This window comes from Athene cunicularia (assembly GCF_003259725.1).
Source record: "Athene cunicularia isolate RWA chromosome Z unlocalized genomic scaffold, athCun1 chrZ_part2, whole genome shotgun sequence".
In the NCBI taxonomy this organism is placed as follows: Eukaryota; Metazoa; Chordata; class Aves; order Strigiformes; family Strigidae; genus Athene; species Athene cunicularia.
In genome coordinates, this window is record NW_020799143.1 from 9448766 (window position 1) to 9464375 (window position 15610).

The 15610-nt window shown below is 38.7% G+C and overlaps 1 long non-coding RNA gene across 1 annotated transcript; it reads right to left on the minus strand.

The window, feature by feature from the left end:
• Positions 1–663: 663 nt before the first annotated feature.
• LOC113490133 lies at positions 664–9593 on the minus strand. Its single transcript, XR_003400158.1, has 2 exons — positions 2657–9593; positions 664–741 (listed from the first exon to the last, which is right to left on the minus strand). It is a non-coding gene; the product is annotated as an uncharacterized LOC113490133 (long non-coding RNA).
• Positions 9594–15610: the final 6017 nt, after the last annotated feature.

Sequence of the window (15610 nt, forward strand, 5' to 3'; positions counted from 1 at the left end):
TTCAGGACCTTATTCAAAGACCAGTTTTCCTCATTTCATGCCTGAAATTAGGTTATCTTTTAAACAAGTGTCTTGAACTAGAAGGCAACAGATATGTATAAAGGAACTGAGGCAGATCCAATTAGTGATGAAATGTAATATCCCTTAAGGGAAAAAATAAATTTCATCAAGTAGAGCTTTTAATTGCCATAACTATAAACTCCATATTCCAGATAGGTATGACTTTCTACTGATTTTTTTTTTTTTAAATTTAATGTAAGAGACAAGTAAGGAAATACACCTCATCAATATTTTGTGTAGGGGGTTTTCTATGTTTTCTTCTTAGTCATCTTACATCTCATCCTTTTGGAAACCAACTTTACATCTGGACCTCTATTCTTCCTCTTGTCTTCTGAATTTAGCTCTCTATTCATTTTTTGTACAGTCACAGTCACACAGAGTGTCTATCCAGTAATGCCAGGTCTTGAATAGAAATTTGACCTTTAGGAACTGAAACAGGCAAATTACATGATTTTTTTTTTGCCTGTTAGCAATTCATCATGACTGGAAGAGCCATAATACATTTTTCAGCGAGGCATCTTTGACACAGGTAGTTTAAGGTTTCTGTAAATTGAAGAAAGAAACACCTTAGATTCAGGAAGGCAATATTTAATTGTTGTTTTGCTGTCTAGTTTGCTGAATTAAGCTGTGTGAGGTTTGTTGGGTCTGGGGTAACTTCCGTCTTTTCAGCCCCTGGGTGATCTGCAGAGAAAGAAGAGAAATACTATCATGAATCAAAAGTCACATTGTAATTGTTGTAAATATATCAAACAACTGCAAAGTATAGTTGACAGGTAGTCTTGCTTTGGCTGAAGATATGATATTCTAATTTGAAAAACAAATGAGAAAGCATGAAAAGTTGGTTTTAATCCTGCCTAACAAGGTATAATGAATTTTGTTCTGTGCAAAGCCATTTATAATGGCAAAATGTCTGTACAATATACTAAGATGTGTAAATAGCCAAAACCGAAATAGAAAATATGCTTACAGAGGCTTATGTGATGAGGTAGTACCTTTTTTTTAAAAAAAAAAAAACATCACAATGGTCTAAACTATTGATGGAATAGATTGGCAGAACAAGTGTTTAAAGTATAATAGTTGATCTTATAAAAAAGTATCTCTTCCCAGAGATCTTATTTCTCTCATATGGTCGGACCATTACTGTTGCAACAATGCTACCAAGAAAATATTATTCATAGAGGATAAAACCAAAAGGCACTTTGAGGATAAAGATAAAAGAGAACCAATGGCTTTTGGTGTATCACAACACTGATGGCATCCAAAAGCATTGCTTGTCTGCTTGATCCAAGAAACCGCTTGTCCTTATCCAACACGTATTTATCCATAATGCACATGAACTACATTTTAATATGTACATTAGGGCCATATTACTTACACTTGAGGGCCCAACAGGTGTTAAGTATTAGCTAAAACTGGCTGTTTTTTCTCTTGGACTCTCACTGGAGCCAGAAAGAGAAATACATGGTTACAGGTGCTGAGCAAAAGACACCAATGGAGAGGGACAAGATCCTTAGCTTTCACTGATTCAATTTCAGATGTGAATCTTAACTCCTGACCCCAAGTGGAGATCTGACAGCAGAATTACAGGTTAATCTTATCTAGGGGAGCTCAGTAGCTGTTAAGGTAAACCCACCCTTCAGATGGTATGAAAGGGCTCCTGGAAACCCTGAGGGTCTCCTGCTGATGCACAGTGACAGCGACATGCTCAACACTGCTCACGCTGCCATTTCATCTGTCCTGCAGTCCCTGCACAGGTTTTGTGTGGGATGGTCAGAGTTCAATCTTCAGATTTAAGTGTACCAGGGCAGATAGGAGATCCATTTGCCCTACTTGCCAGAGCAGCTCCCCATTAACAATACAATGTTTTCCAAGCCAATCTCATTCTGCATCTGTTGTCCATTTTACTTAGGTTTTGTAAGACTACAGTCTCCTGAAGAGAGTCTGTCCCTCCATTTTTCTTATTTTTTTCAGTTGTTGTTATAATGTTATGTCATTTCAAGAGACAATGTTCTTCTGAAGTACACAAGAATGACATGCTTCATCTTTTTATAGGGAAAGTCAATTTTAAAATCCATAGTGGTTAAGGTTGTTTCTATCTTGCACTGTTAGGCTATGGAAATACCTTCAGAAGAAAAAGAGTGGCCTCACAAAGATATTTTATGCCCCCAAACCATTCCATCACTCCAAATTAAAAGAATTCTTGTGGTCTGCAACTGTTATTTCTGCAGTAGTTCTCAGACTGGCCATTAAATACACTATTCTGTGCATGTTTTTTTACCTAAATATTGTTGATTTTGACATGAATTTTACCTTGAAGTAATGAGCAGTTTATAATACATCAGTGTAATGGATTGCATATATAAGGAATTGCATATATATAAGGAAAACTGACCTTCTCTTTCTTAATCCTGCCCACCAGCAATTTTTTTCCATCAAGAGGGGAACTCTCAATTTTCAAATAAATTGTAAATATATAACATATTTGGTATATTTGTAAGTGGTCTGGAAATACTAAGCAACAGAATACTTAATTTGATAAGCCGGGACTGAACTAATTGAGTTATTTTATGGGCTCTCTCACTTGCACAGGCTTTACCTTTGATGTATTTTGAAGTTTGGTTTCAGTTCCGCTCCCAAGTTCTCCATTTCCCTCAGGCTGTGGAAGTTGCAGCACACCAGTCTCCACCCAACTCTTCCTCAACCACTACAGACCAGCAGAAACTTGAAGGCTTTGTCTCTGGCAGAGTGTTACAGGAAAAGTGATGGAGGACATTTGTTCCACCTTCCAGAGGCTCAGAGAGTTTTCAGAAGTCACCTACTGTTTCACACAGGAATAAATAAGGTGCATTTAGATACAGTGGGGTGGAGGAGGGGATCACGCAGGGGAGGGGAACAAGTGGTGGCAACCTGCAGCTGGAGCCACAGGGGGGACCAGATCCTGTGGTGATGAACACAGTGAGCTCAGTGGGATCCACCCCAAACTCCTTGCTTACACTTCTCAGGAGATACCTAAACCTAGCAAACCAGGAAGGTATGTGCAGTACTGGTTGTAACACAGAAAGGGGAAATACTTAAACACTCTTAAAAGCACAGTTAACAAATTAATGGCAATGATATTCTGAAGTAAAATTTATGCTTGTCTGATCATTTCCATGACAGATTAGCTCAGTTTGCAGACCAAAGATTGAGGTTTTCAGTTTCAGATTGCATGTGGGCTTGCTAGTAAACCTACAACCTTTTTCCAGCTCGTATTCTCGTCAGAAACATGAGCTCAGTGATCATAAGGAGTGGCATGGGTTTGTGGCTGCCCATGAAATGGGACAGAAGCCACATCTTGGCTGATTCTGATGCAGGTAGCAATTTTTATCAGAAAATTTCACAGATGTGAAATGGGACAGAGTGATTAGGAGAAGATAGGAGGAGGAACAAACAGATGCCACTTTTTCTCAGCTGCTTCTGAGGATGGTAACAGACAGGCCGGTAAGCTACTGAGACCTGTGACTTCAATGCTCTGGGGAGTATTTAACCAGCAGAAAAGATGGAAGAATTGGGTTCATTGATATAGTGTCCCGGACTGAATACCAGAAATGTCACATGCACCTCAGTTTTCCAAGATTTTTACTTTTATCTATTCTTGCATCACCCTGTCTTTTTGCATTTGCACTTCTGTACTTGTGCATGCTGAAAAACAGTTGCAGAGTCAAAGGCTTGCCTTTTCTGTGGGGCTAATTTATATTTATCTTTAGTCTCATGGATTTGCAGCACACTGCAAAGGGGCTATGTATTGAAATCCAATAGAAAGGTACTGCTTGTCTTTCACTTCCTGAGTATAGGATTCCTTTTTGATATTTCATAAAAAATAAATTTTTTACAGTAAGAAAAATCATTCAATGGAACAAGCTCCTGAGGGACATGGTGGAGTCCCCATCACTGGAGGTTTTCAGGATTTGACTGCACAGAGTGGTAGGAAATCTAATTCAGGATGCCTTTCCCAGGACAGGTTGGACCAAGTGATCTTTGAGGTCCTTCCCAACCTGGGCTGTTCTGCGATTCTGTGGTTCCATGGTTTCTTTTTATGCAGTTAGAGAGATGTATGGTCAGCTTAGGACCCTGAGAAACTGTGTCTGTTGTAGCAGCTACTTTAAAAATTAGAATAATGTTAGGAAAAGCTGTTGGGCTACAGTTGCACAATATCGCTCCTCACTTTCAAAAAAGTCCATATGTTATAGTACATTATTGTTTCTCTCAGACCACTCTGTTTCATTTTTTATTTTGCTTTTGTTTACTTGGGCCATCACTTTGCACTGTTCTAAGTATTCGCTGTTACATGCTGAAGAGAACACAACCAAGGAGCCTTTTCCTATATTAATAAAATGCATTTGTTCTATGTCCTAGGTCTTTGTGTAGCATGCACTCGAGACAGACTTTATTTTCTAGCATATGTTATGATAAGTAGTGACAATTCCCACTTTGCATCACATACAGCCTCAGTACTCTTTGCAGCATGCCCAGGAGGCTGTATGGATGCAGGCTTTGTGAGGCCATGTCTGCAACACATCTGCTCATCATTACCCCCTCAGACCAGAAAAGTCAATACTGCAAAAAAATTTAGTTCATTTTTCAGGTGAAGGAAATGGGAACTATAAAAAGAGTTAAGATCACTTTTTTTTTTTTTTTTTTTTTTTAAAAAAGGACATATTTGGACTCAGACATTTTGTAAACCACTGCTGTCTGCAAATTGGGAAAAGCAACACAGGCCTCTACAAAGCTCGAGAGGAACTATTGTATGGGAACTGGCCTCATACTGCTAAATCTGAAATAAGAAGAAACAGAAATCATCCTATTTCCAGTTTAGATCCTGGTGCTTGGGGCAGTCACCTCTTTCGCTGGTGACCTGGTGGCATCTTTTGCAAAAGGGAAAGGTACATAAACTCAGTAAGAGCAGCCCTAGGAAACAGCTCCTGGGATGCCTGTTTCGTTGCTGTATACATCATTATGAAATTGTGTCAAGGCTCTGCTCTCCATGTTCATTCTTCATCAGTTCAACAATGTCTGTTAGCAACTATTGTATTTTCAGAGGCTCCTTCAAGTATCAGCCCATGTAAAGCTCATTTATTCTTTTCATTAAATGCTGAGAAAGCTTCTGTACTAAAATCCCTGCCACTAAAAGGAGCAGCAGCAGGGCTGTTTGCTGACCTCACACCCATAATGAGTTTTTAGTCCTTTGTTTTTCACATTAAGCTAAGTCTTCTTACTGGGTCCTCGCTTGAGTAACCTTGTTTTGTTGTTTTGATTGCTGTTGAGTTTAATTTACTGTGTCTTTCATTAAGCTGATTCAGCTATTACCTATGTTGTGAGCATTTGAGAAAAAAAGAGACCATTTGTCCGTTAAAAAAACCCCAAACAACCAACCCTGAGATCCAAATGTATCACCAAAGACTTGACAAAATGACAAAAATTGCAGTAGCCATTTTTTCTGGAATGGGTCCTCTTTTTGCCAATTCCACCAGCACTCTAGACATCTATTTAATACATAACAGAGTGCTCCATTATTTTGGCTGAAATTATTGTACTTCAGGTCCTGTGTTTCAATTCATTTTTGGATATAGCCTAAACAAACAGACCTCTTATCTCTTCTCCTATCTGCCTATTTACTCTGATTTTTTTCTCAGCATGTTTAATGCAAAGTCCTGTCCTAAAATGACAAGGGCATTTTCATCTAGATGCAAAACAAAGTTATATCTTAATGAAGAAGGCAACTTTAGCAACATCAAGATTTCCCATATTACAGTTGCATTTCACCAGACAAAAAAAATAAAAATAAAAAAAAAATCAGGTCTCAAGAATTTATCATTCAGTCATCGTCAAAGTGCTTACAGTGTTGTTTTAAGGAACCCATGGGTGCAAACCTCACTCCATCTTTCCAAGCTACTTTGGCTGGTGGAGACAAGCAGCGGCAGAGGCAGGGAGGCACTCCTGCTGCCTCAGGCATGGTTCATAAGAGGCAGGGTCTCCAGACCCACCACCTGCATAGCATGTCCAGGAGCACGTTTATGTGTCCCACAGTCCCTGTGACACCTTTATCTGATGCTTTTATCCTCACTAGAGCACTTTTCTTGTTCAGCATACTATCATAGAGCCTAGCTCCATTTCAGCGTGCACCTGGATGCATGCAGCTCACATCCAATGTATGCACTCACCTCTCTCTTCTACTCACATACATATATATATACACATGCATATGCTTCTAGATACACATCTACACATACCTCCCCACACACTTCTCCTGCACCATACCGGACCTGATCCATCTTTCATGAATCCCTGCTTTCATTCAGCAGCTTCCCCCTCCCATTACACAATTCAGAGCTGTGTTAGCATAGTCAAGGAAATAACTCTGAAGCTTCTGCAAGCAAATGTGACCATTTAGAAAGCTCTGGCTCCATCCTTTTCTGCATTGTCACCACTTCAGTTCCAGCTAGCCCTGCCTACACACCAAAAGCTGGTATTAAACTTGCCTGGACTTTGGCCTAAAGAGGCCCTAACCCTCACTTTCATATTTTGCTGCTATCATTCTTAAGCTGTAAGGTATTTTACCTTGAACAAAGAGTTAGTTTTAATAGAGTATGCAGCATATGCATTCCTAGTGAAGCATGGCTGGACTTTGTTATAATAACACCCCAAATTAAAATTGACAAGTGCTCAGCCTCAGAACTGCTCAGGTCAGCTGTGCTTGCTGTTAATGGGTTAGACATTTCCCAGAACACTTGATGGGAGAAACTTCCAGGAAAAGGAAAATATAGGAAAGGTTAAAGACAGTTTCTATAGGCTGTGTTATTGTTCAGGAATGACAGTGAGGGACATGATTGATCAGTAGTCAGCAACTGGATTTCACACATGCATGGCAATTCCCTTCACTTTTAAAGAATCAGATGAGATCGAGGCAATAGGGGCTGCAATGTAGGCATGACGCCTGGTTGCACCACATGGCCTTGGTTTTTTTGCTTTTGTCTTTGCTGTCCTTTTACCATCTAGCTGAATTACTCCTTGCTGGTTTCCCAACTCAGGCTCAGGAATATGTAGATCTTTCTAAGAAAATTTTCCTTAGAAGTAGTTTCACTGTTTTTCAAAGAAAAGTTAAAGACCTGCAGCCATTGTCTCAGGAACGTGCCCTTCTCCATTTTCAGGTAAAACACAGCCAGTGTCTGTCTGTGCGATTGACTGCTGCACAGCTGTTGTTTGCATATAGAGTGAGGAGTTCTCCAGGCTCCCAAAGTGCAACCCCATGCCTCAAGCACTTTGTTGTTTCCTATGACATCCAAACTCTTCTGGATCCTTCCCATGGATTTTAAGGGTGAAGGAATCAAAATAATTTACACTGTCCTAGGCTGCACATCAACACAGAGGCAACTCAACTACTTAGCATGTTATACAGGGTGAAATTGAGAGCTATGGAATTGAACTAGGAGAAGTAAAGTGCCCCTGCCAGGAATGCCTTCATGGAAGCGAGCCTTCTTAGGGCAACATGGTATGCATGATCTTGCAGTGAAGAGGGACTAAAAGAGTGACTCAAGTGAAATCTTATTTGTTTTCCACTTTCAAAATCTATATTCCAGTCCCAGACAAAAGCTAAGGGAAAACTGAGTTTGAAAGTATATGTCATCAGTATAAGGTAAACCATAGTATAAGGCTAGCAGAACTATTCCAAAGCAAAATTTACACGTGCTCATAAAATTCATATAATAAGTCTTAAATGTAGTGATATTCTATAGTAACTGTCATGTGGTTTTGATTAAGCCATTTTGGTCTCCACAACCCTAAATTAGATTAAACGATTTTAAAGGTAGATTCCTCCCTGCCCCTTCAATAGTGCCTAGGGCAGAATGAAATCCATCTGAATAACCCAAATGTACACTTTCATAATTTAATAGGTTAAAAAAAAATCCAGAAATTATATTTAAATCTGACTTTTTCAGATTTACTATGCTTTGTCCATTTGGCAAGTGTAATCTATAGTGCCTCAGAGCAGGACTTCAAAGTTATTATTTGTCTTTCAGTATCTAGCTCTGTGAGGCTCTAAAATTGGCTGGAGTAGCTTGCATACCTTATGATACATTCCCACACAATTTCTGTAAGTTATTGCTGTAAGGAGGTCTTATGTATATGGTTACTGAATAATGGAGAACATTCAGAACAAAAGAATGTTATATTTTCTTAAAAGAATATTTTAAAAATCTCTTTCTTTTATGTGTGTTAAGGGTCTTACACACTCTTTAGCATAACTAGCTTCATCAGGAAAGGAGATGTTGTTTTCATTCTTTGCAGGAAAGAAACTATCTAGCTTGGCTAAGATCAGAAATCAAATTTGTATTAGATAAAAGAACCGAATCCAACTCAGAAAGTCCCAGACTTAATCACTAGCTTCATGGTAACTTTAACTCCAGGTATTTTTGGAGTTTTTGTATCTTGAAAGAGAAACATACTCAGAGTAAGTGCTTTGATTCTCAGAGATGGGCTAATATTTTTCACACATTCCTGAAGTAAAATAAAAGTTTAACTGTTCCTGCAGCAATGGACAGCTAGAAACTGCGTAACATAAACAAAAGAAAGCAAAAAAAATTTTACATATACATCAAAATAGTGCTTGTTTGTTCTTTTAGGGAGAGAAAGGTCACAAATGCAGTTTTCTGGAGCACCTGCTTTCACAGTGTATTATTAACTCTGTGTGTTTTTAGACACTTCTGAAAGCCCGGGTGAGATTCATGCCATACGTATAAAGTCACTTCAGTGGCACACTCACAGTGCAGAAGATACATTGGCACTTAGATGCTCCAGACACTGGCACTGTGGAAACTTTAAGATTGATAGTAACTAATGATAGATTTTGAAGACAAGGAAAAAAACCTACCTACTTTCTCATAAAATCCAGTCAGGGTTTAACTTTAGATTTCAGATCAGGTCAGGAATCTCTTTAAGCTCCTTTATTGCCAATTATTTTACATAAGTGTAAGGGACATGTCCTTCTACACCTCATAAATTTGACATACTGTAGTTTGAAATCTCATTAGCCTTCCTTGTTGCCAGATGCAGCTTACAAACATTAAGGATCTTACAGACATGTTTTTATACTGTTACTCTACCAGTGCTATTTTTGCAAGCATGTGTTTTGTATTTGTCCTTTCCATGAACTCTTCATTTAGTTTAGTAGCTATATAAAACTATTTTACTATAAATCTAGGTTTTTAACTACTTTGGCGTTCTTGGGATGACTGGTGCATGCTCAGAAAAGTTGTATATATAATTTTGTCCTCTGGAAGTACATTAAATACCCATAGATTACACTGAAGTGTCTTGCAGAAGAATGCCTGCTATTCTGCTGCAAAATCTTAATCCACCTCTTTATATACTGGTAACATACATTTTTTTAAAAGCCATGTAAAGTTGGATCTGACTTAACTTGTCAATGCAAATTAAACAACATTTTATCCTTAATCCAATGGATCTGTGTACACCACCCAAAATGAGATCCTGTAATTCCGTTCTAGAACTGCACCATTAATAAAACTATCAGCCTATCTGCTAAATTTGGTGTTGCACTTCTACTTCAGATCAGGTTGGCAAAAGTGAAATCCAGTCCCTGTATGTTTAGATGAGGCCTAAAGGAGGGCCTCATATACAGAATCTAACTTACAAATTCATACACATATGCTGTATTCACTGGTTTGTCTTGCACTGGCATGCATACTGTATATTGCTTTTTAATATATATATTTTTAAATAAAATGTAAATTTTATCTCCCTAATGTTGGTCAATGAGTTTTTCTCTCTTGAGCATTTAAGAACTGAATAAAATAGAGTTTTCTGCTGGGATCTGGCTAACACAAATACTGGATTGTTAATATTGAACAGCATGAATGAGAAATGCCTAAATGTCTTATAATAATAGTCTCAATGTTAGATAATGTAAACTATCCATAGTAAAAAAATTCCACATCGTCTATCTGCCTCAAGGAAAAATCTGTCTGAGCTTTACCTGATGACAAGCCTTAAGAAATATTGATTTGTACATGATCATTACAACAACCTTTGAATTTAGCAGTTATACATAGAAAGATGCTGTCCTCCTCCACATGCCTAATAGCTTTGATTTAAGCAGTTATGCCTCTAAATATGCTGACTTCCTCCTCCACATGCCTGAGTCTCTTGTGGATGCCCGTGTGCTGAGCAGTGGCGCTGAAGAAGCACCTGTGCTCTCTCCCAGCTTTTCGAGGCTCAGAAGGACTGCCCTGATGATGGCTGAACTCCGGTCTTGAGACACAAGCTCTGTCCAAGTTGTGGTAAAATCAAATGGTGAATGCAATTTGAAAAGGCAGTATGAAAAATTTTCTCTATCAGCTTTCACTGTATAAGTTTTGGAACAGATGTATTTTCTCTTTTCTGCCGAGCAGAGGGAGTTTCTCCATAGATAAACCTTCAGACAACTGCTGCTTCCTCTAGCATATGTTTGTCTAGTTCACTGATCCTGCTTCACTGTTTCCAAAAAAGATAAGAGCCTATTCTGCACTGTAGTCAAGAGCTTCACAGGTATGTGCTGGGGGAGGCAATATTAATTTCCTGAAAATGTAGTGTTTTTAAGAACTTTTTCTGTTCTGAAATTTTCATACAAAACCCTCTTTCTCCTCAAACTGTTTCCATGGGAAGAATCATATATCACAAAAAATGCTGAGCAAAGTCCAATCTGCATACCCCCTGGGGCTAAGACTTTACCATATGCTCTTTCCTTATGCTGCCGATCCCTCTGGTTCTCAGGGAGGAAATGCATTTCCTCAGACATATGTGAGCATGTAGCAAACACATTTGTGAAAATGGAGGAGCAGCTTCCACAGTAAAGTGACTCCTATGGGAAACATGGATTCCTTCCTTTTTCAGATAACAAGCTAGTTTGTAATGGGGCATTGGTCATATGCTGCCTTTCAGGTAAAAGGCTATCCTTTTCCTGTAACGTCTATTTTGTTTCATTCATTAGCATTAGTCCCCTAAGATTTGGGGCAGCAAGACCTCCTCTCCATGGATTAAGTGGTTTGGCATCAGACCCAGATAGAGCAGCTGTCATTCACGTGAATCATTGCACAGATTAAGATTTTGATTATTTCCCCTCTTTTCAGTGTGTTACAGATGAAATGCCTCAGTTAGGAATGATCCCTTGCTATACTGCCATTTATTCCCACCATTCCTGAGTGTGTCACTGTTGGCATACCATGCTGAGGATGAAGACACCAGCCCGATCTGGGTGATGGTTTCTGGCGGTAGTGGCTGGTACCAGAAGTGCTGCAGTTTTTGTCTTTCTGTGGTGAGATAGGTCTGTAGAAATAATTAAGACAGACTGAGCAGCCTCCAAAGCACCCACATCATCCTCAGCTATTAACCTTTTGCCCTAACACCTCAGAGGCAAAGGGGATAAAATCATCTGAGAATTACTGTTTAGGGAATCCTGCTTTTTCCTGTTCACATCTCCTTTCAACAAGATGCTCTCTGCTCATCTTTTTCGCCTTTGAAGCACAAGGCTAGCTTTTCTGTGTGCAAGTACATATGGTGTCTCATTAACCAGCTATCCTCCAGCTCCCTAAAACTTTGTGCTTCCCCTTGATGCTTTTATTTTCCTGTGTTACTTCTCTGATGTGCCATTAATACAACTTTGACACTAAGCTTGCCAAGAAAATTGCATTGTCCTATCGCAGGCCTTTTATTTTGGTTAGTCAATCTGTTCGACATAACTTAGCTGTAAAAATATTTTGACGTGTATCATCTGATAAAAAGAGGTTGAACTTTAGCCAGGCTAAATACTTATCAGCAAAAATAAAAATTGTATTTTCCTTCCCTCCTTCCACAAATTTAATTCTTTCTCACTGTTTCCAAGTCAGTGGATGTAGAGCTGGCTGGAGGGGAAGACGCAAAACAAGGTATATGACGCCTGAAATATTATGGGCAGTGTGAAACCCTGTGTACGTGTGTGTGTGCATCCAGCTTGTTATTAATTCAGACAGAACAAACAGGTATTAAGTAACCAATAAGTAGACATAAGTAACTGTTTTATGTTTATGTTGCTGGGTTGTTTTGTTTGTCTGTTTGTTTGTTTTTTTAGGGAAAATAATTAATTGCTTGTTCTTTAAAAGTTGAAGTATTTATGTTTCTAGTTTCTTCAGATCATGGTTGTTACAGTCACAAGCTTCACAGGGTGAAGAGGCAGCTCTTGTAGTTTTTATTCCATAGTCCGGTATGCTTACATTTGAGAAATTAATTTTATGCCATATATGTATATATAGCGTTCTGTCTTGGCTCCAAGGTTTCCTATGTGTCCAAAACATATATATAATGGATATTTCTTTGTTTTGTACCAGACACTGTAGACACAGCTGATACCCTTCAGTGGATATGTTTACTGAAACTTTTGGGCAAAATTTCTCATTCACCTGGTAAGCATTTTAATTTGAAATCTGCCTTTCTTCTGGGCAATATGAACCTTGTCTTTTCCCTCACTCCTTCCCACTTTTTTTTTTTTTTTTTTTTTTTTTTTTTTTTTTGTGTGTGTCACTCCTGAACTGTGCTTTATCTGGAGTTTTCACTTGTCCCTGAACTGTGAAGTCCAGACATTTGGACCAAGTGGTTTTATAGATTAGGGTAAAAATCAAAGGGGGAAACAGTATCCACTTCTTAACAGAACTTTACCACAGATCTAAACCTGGTGATTTCAAAGACAAGATCATAAAACCTTCCATCTTCTGAGAAAGGAGGCATTAGCCCCTTTTTCAGCTTCTTTTCTAGCCCTGTTTCCCCAACTGGTTTATTGAAGCAGAAGCCACGTGGTCCAAGATAAAGGTTTGCTACTCTTAAGTACTTTGTATTACAGTCAAACAGTTTGCAACTCTTTATTTATGGAGATCATATTCAGTTACACTCACAGGATCCTTTTGGCATCTCACCCCTTAAAAACAGGAGTAATTTTCACTAAAGCAAGAGAGGACACAGCCAAAAGACAGGCATAGGCAAGATCAGTGTAAGACACGTTGCTATGTATGCTTTCTTGCTGCACCAACCCAGCTGGGGCTTACATCATTGCATGCACAAAAAGGCTTCCCAAATGTGAAATAAAATGCTTAATTCCTGTAATTTCTCCAGTGAAATCCTCTCCTCTCTTCAGGGGCAGAAAGTCATGTGACTTTCTGAACTGGTTAGACTGGCTGCTAAGTGTGCAAACTACTGCCAGGTTTGATAGACCTCCTCTTGCTATTTCTGTCCCCACTGAGCTCACCATAATTTTAATTCCACCCCAGGTCTCACAAAGATAAGGCATGAATAAACTCACCAGGGAGATACCAGATACAAAAGCAGCATTCAGCAAATTTCCATCTCCTCAAAGTCTGAGTGTGCAAAGCATAAAGAAGTCACAAACTATAAACCAGGAACAATAAAACCATACGACTGAAAAACATTCATTTGTCAGATGTCCTATCTCCTATCCCTATTTGATTAGAAAACACTTCTGTATCTTAGAACAATTCACTTTAAAGATTATACTTTTTTTACATCCATGTTTAAAAGTCCTCTTGATAACATTTGGCTTTCAGGTATTACCCTTTTCCTAGGTAAAATGGCCTTTCCAGCAGCCAAGAACCACTTTCTACACAAGAGAAACAGTTTTCACCTCCCCACATCTGTTGAAAATGTTAAAAAACTAGTACTAGAGAGCCTGGATTTGACTTCCACTTACCAGTGCCTTAATAAAATCTTTTTTTTTTTTTTTTTTCCTTCCGGCTTGTCAAATGAGCAGATAAGTGCATAAATAAGTGCCTTTGGGCACCCTGCTGCAGTTCTGCGCAAGACACAAATCAGAAACAAACTCCGCTGCGACGTGCATGGTTTAAAGCTTCACTGATGTGTTGAGACAAAAACACAGCAGAACGTGTCCTCATTGGCTGGATTTTGAAACCTGGAATTCCGGAGAGAAAAGCCAAAAGTAAGAGAAATGTTAAGGGTAGTGTAGAAAACCCAAAAGTAAGAGAAATGTTAAGGGTAGTGTTGCAGTTGTCTGGGAAGAAGAGCTTGTAAATGCCCTTTTTTTCAGATATATAGACTGTACTATGTTCATTCTTTGAATTTAAGCAAGATTTAAAAAAAACCCCAATTCTTAAAATAGAGCAGTATTCAGAATGTTTTTTCAGGAGTTCTCTCATTACTTTAAATGTGCAGAACTCATGTGTACCAAGCTGTTCTTTCAAAACAGCTTGCAGGAAAAACACTCTGTTCCCAAAGGTTACAACAACTTCAGAGGCCTCCAGCTGACTACCCAGGCATGAGACATTTTCTTCACACTATCTTTAATATAAATATCAGGTGGCCAGTTACCCTTCCTCATGTGAGTAGTCCCAAGGATTGGCTTTAGATTTTTGGGAATGATTGATCATTACAACCATCTCAGAGCTAGTACCCAAGCTACAGACATTTAGGAAAAATCCTTAAATTACACATCCAATGCATCATTGAAAAGGAAATGTGAGTACAGGCTGATTTCCAATTCATTCATTAAGTCTTCCTAAGGATATGGAGGGTAATCTGTGAGGACAAGAACCCATCACAATGTCATTTGTCTTTCTCATTTTAGTTACTTAAGAGTTCAAGAAACACATCACCCTTGGCAAGAATCTACTCTGAAGTGGATTTTTTCTGCATATAAATACTGTGCTTTCAGTGCAGGTCATGCTGCAAATTTATATTTTGAGTTGTTCTTGGTTTAGAATCCCCACTTTCCGGGCCTTTGCAGGTAGTGTTATGACTCAACATAAACTTGATATTTTTAAAAAGAATTTTCAGTTTATCTTGGTTCTTTGTAATTAAAGGAGCAAAAAGCTGAAGCTGGGTAGGAAGCAGTTTTCATAACCAGGATGCATGCCACTTTAATGAGTTAAAAAGATCAAAATTATCAGGGAAAATTCCTTAGCCCTGAGGCATTGTGTGTCAACTAATTAAGGGTTAGTTTAGCAGCATGTAAGCCACTGAATCTGTTCTTTCTGTAGCACTTTGGGGACCTGTGCGAACTGATCTTAGAAGAAAAAATCTTCAGGAATCATAATGTTCAGCATTCTGTTGATTCATAAAAATGTCACATATAAAAAGACAAAATATGTCCTCATAGAATCATAGATTAATTTAGGATGGAAGGGACCTTCAGAGGTCTAAATCCAACTCTTTGCTCAAAATAGGGCCAATTTCAAAGTTAAATCAGGTTGCTCAGGACTTAATCCAGATAGGACGGGCTCCATCCTTGTCCAGCTCCAAGGAGGGAAATGCCATAACCTCTCTGGGAAACCTGATACTGTGTTTGACCACTCTCCAATGGCAGTTTGCCATGCTAAACCTTGTGTCTATTGCCTCTGGAACTTCTGTTGTGTACCTCCAAAAAGAGCCTAGGTCCATTTTCTCTGTACCCCCTTTAGGCAGTGGAAAACAACAAATAGATTCCTCTTCTGTGGCTGAGCGAAGTTAGACACATCTA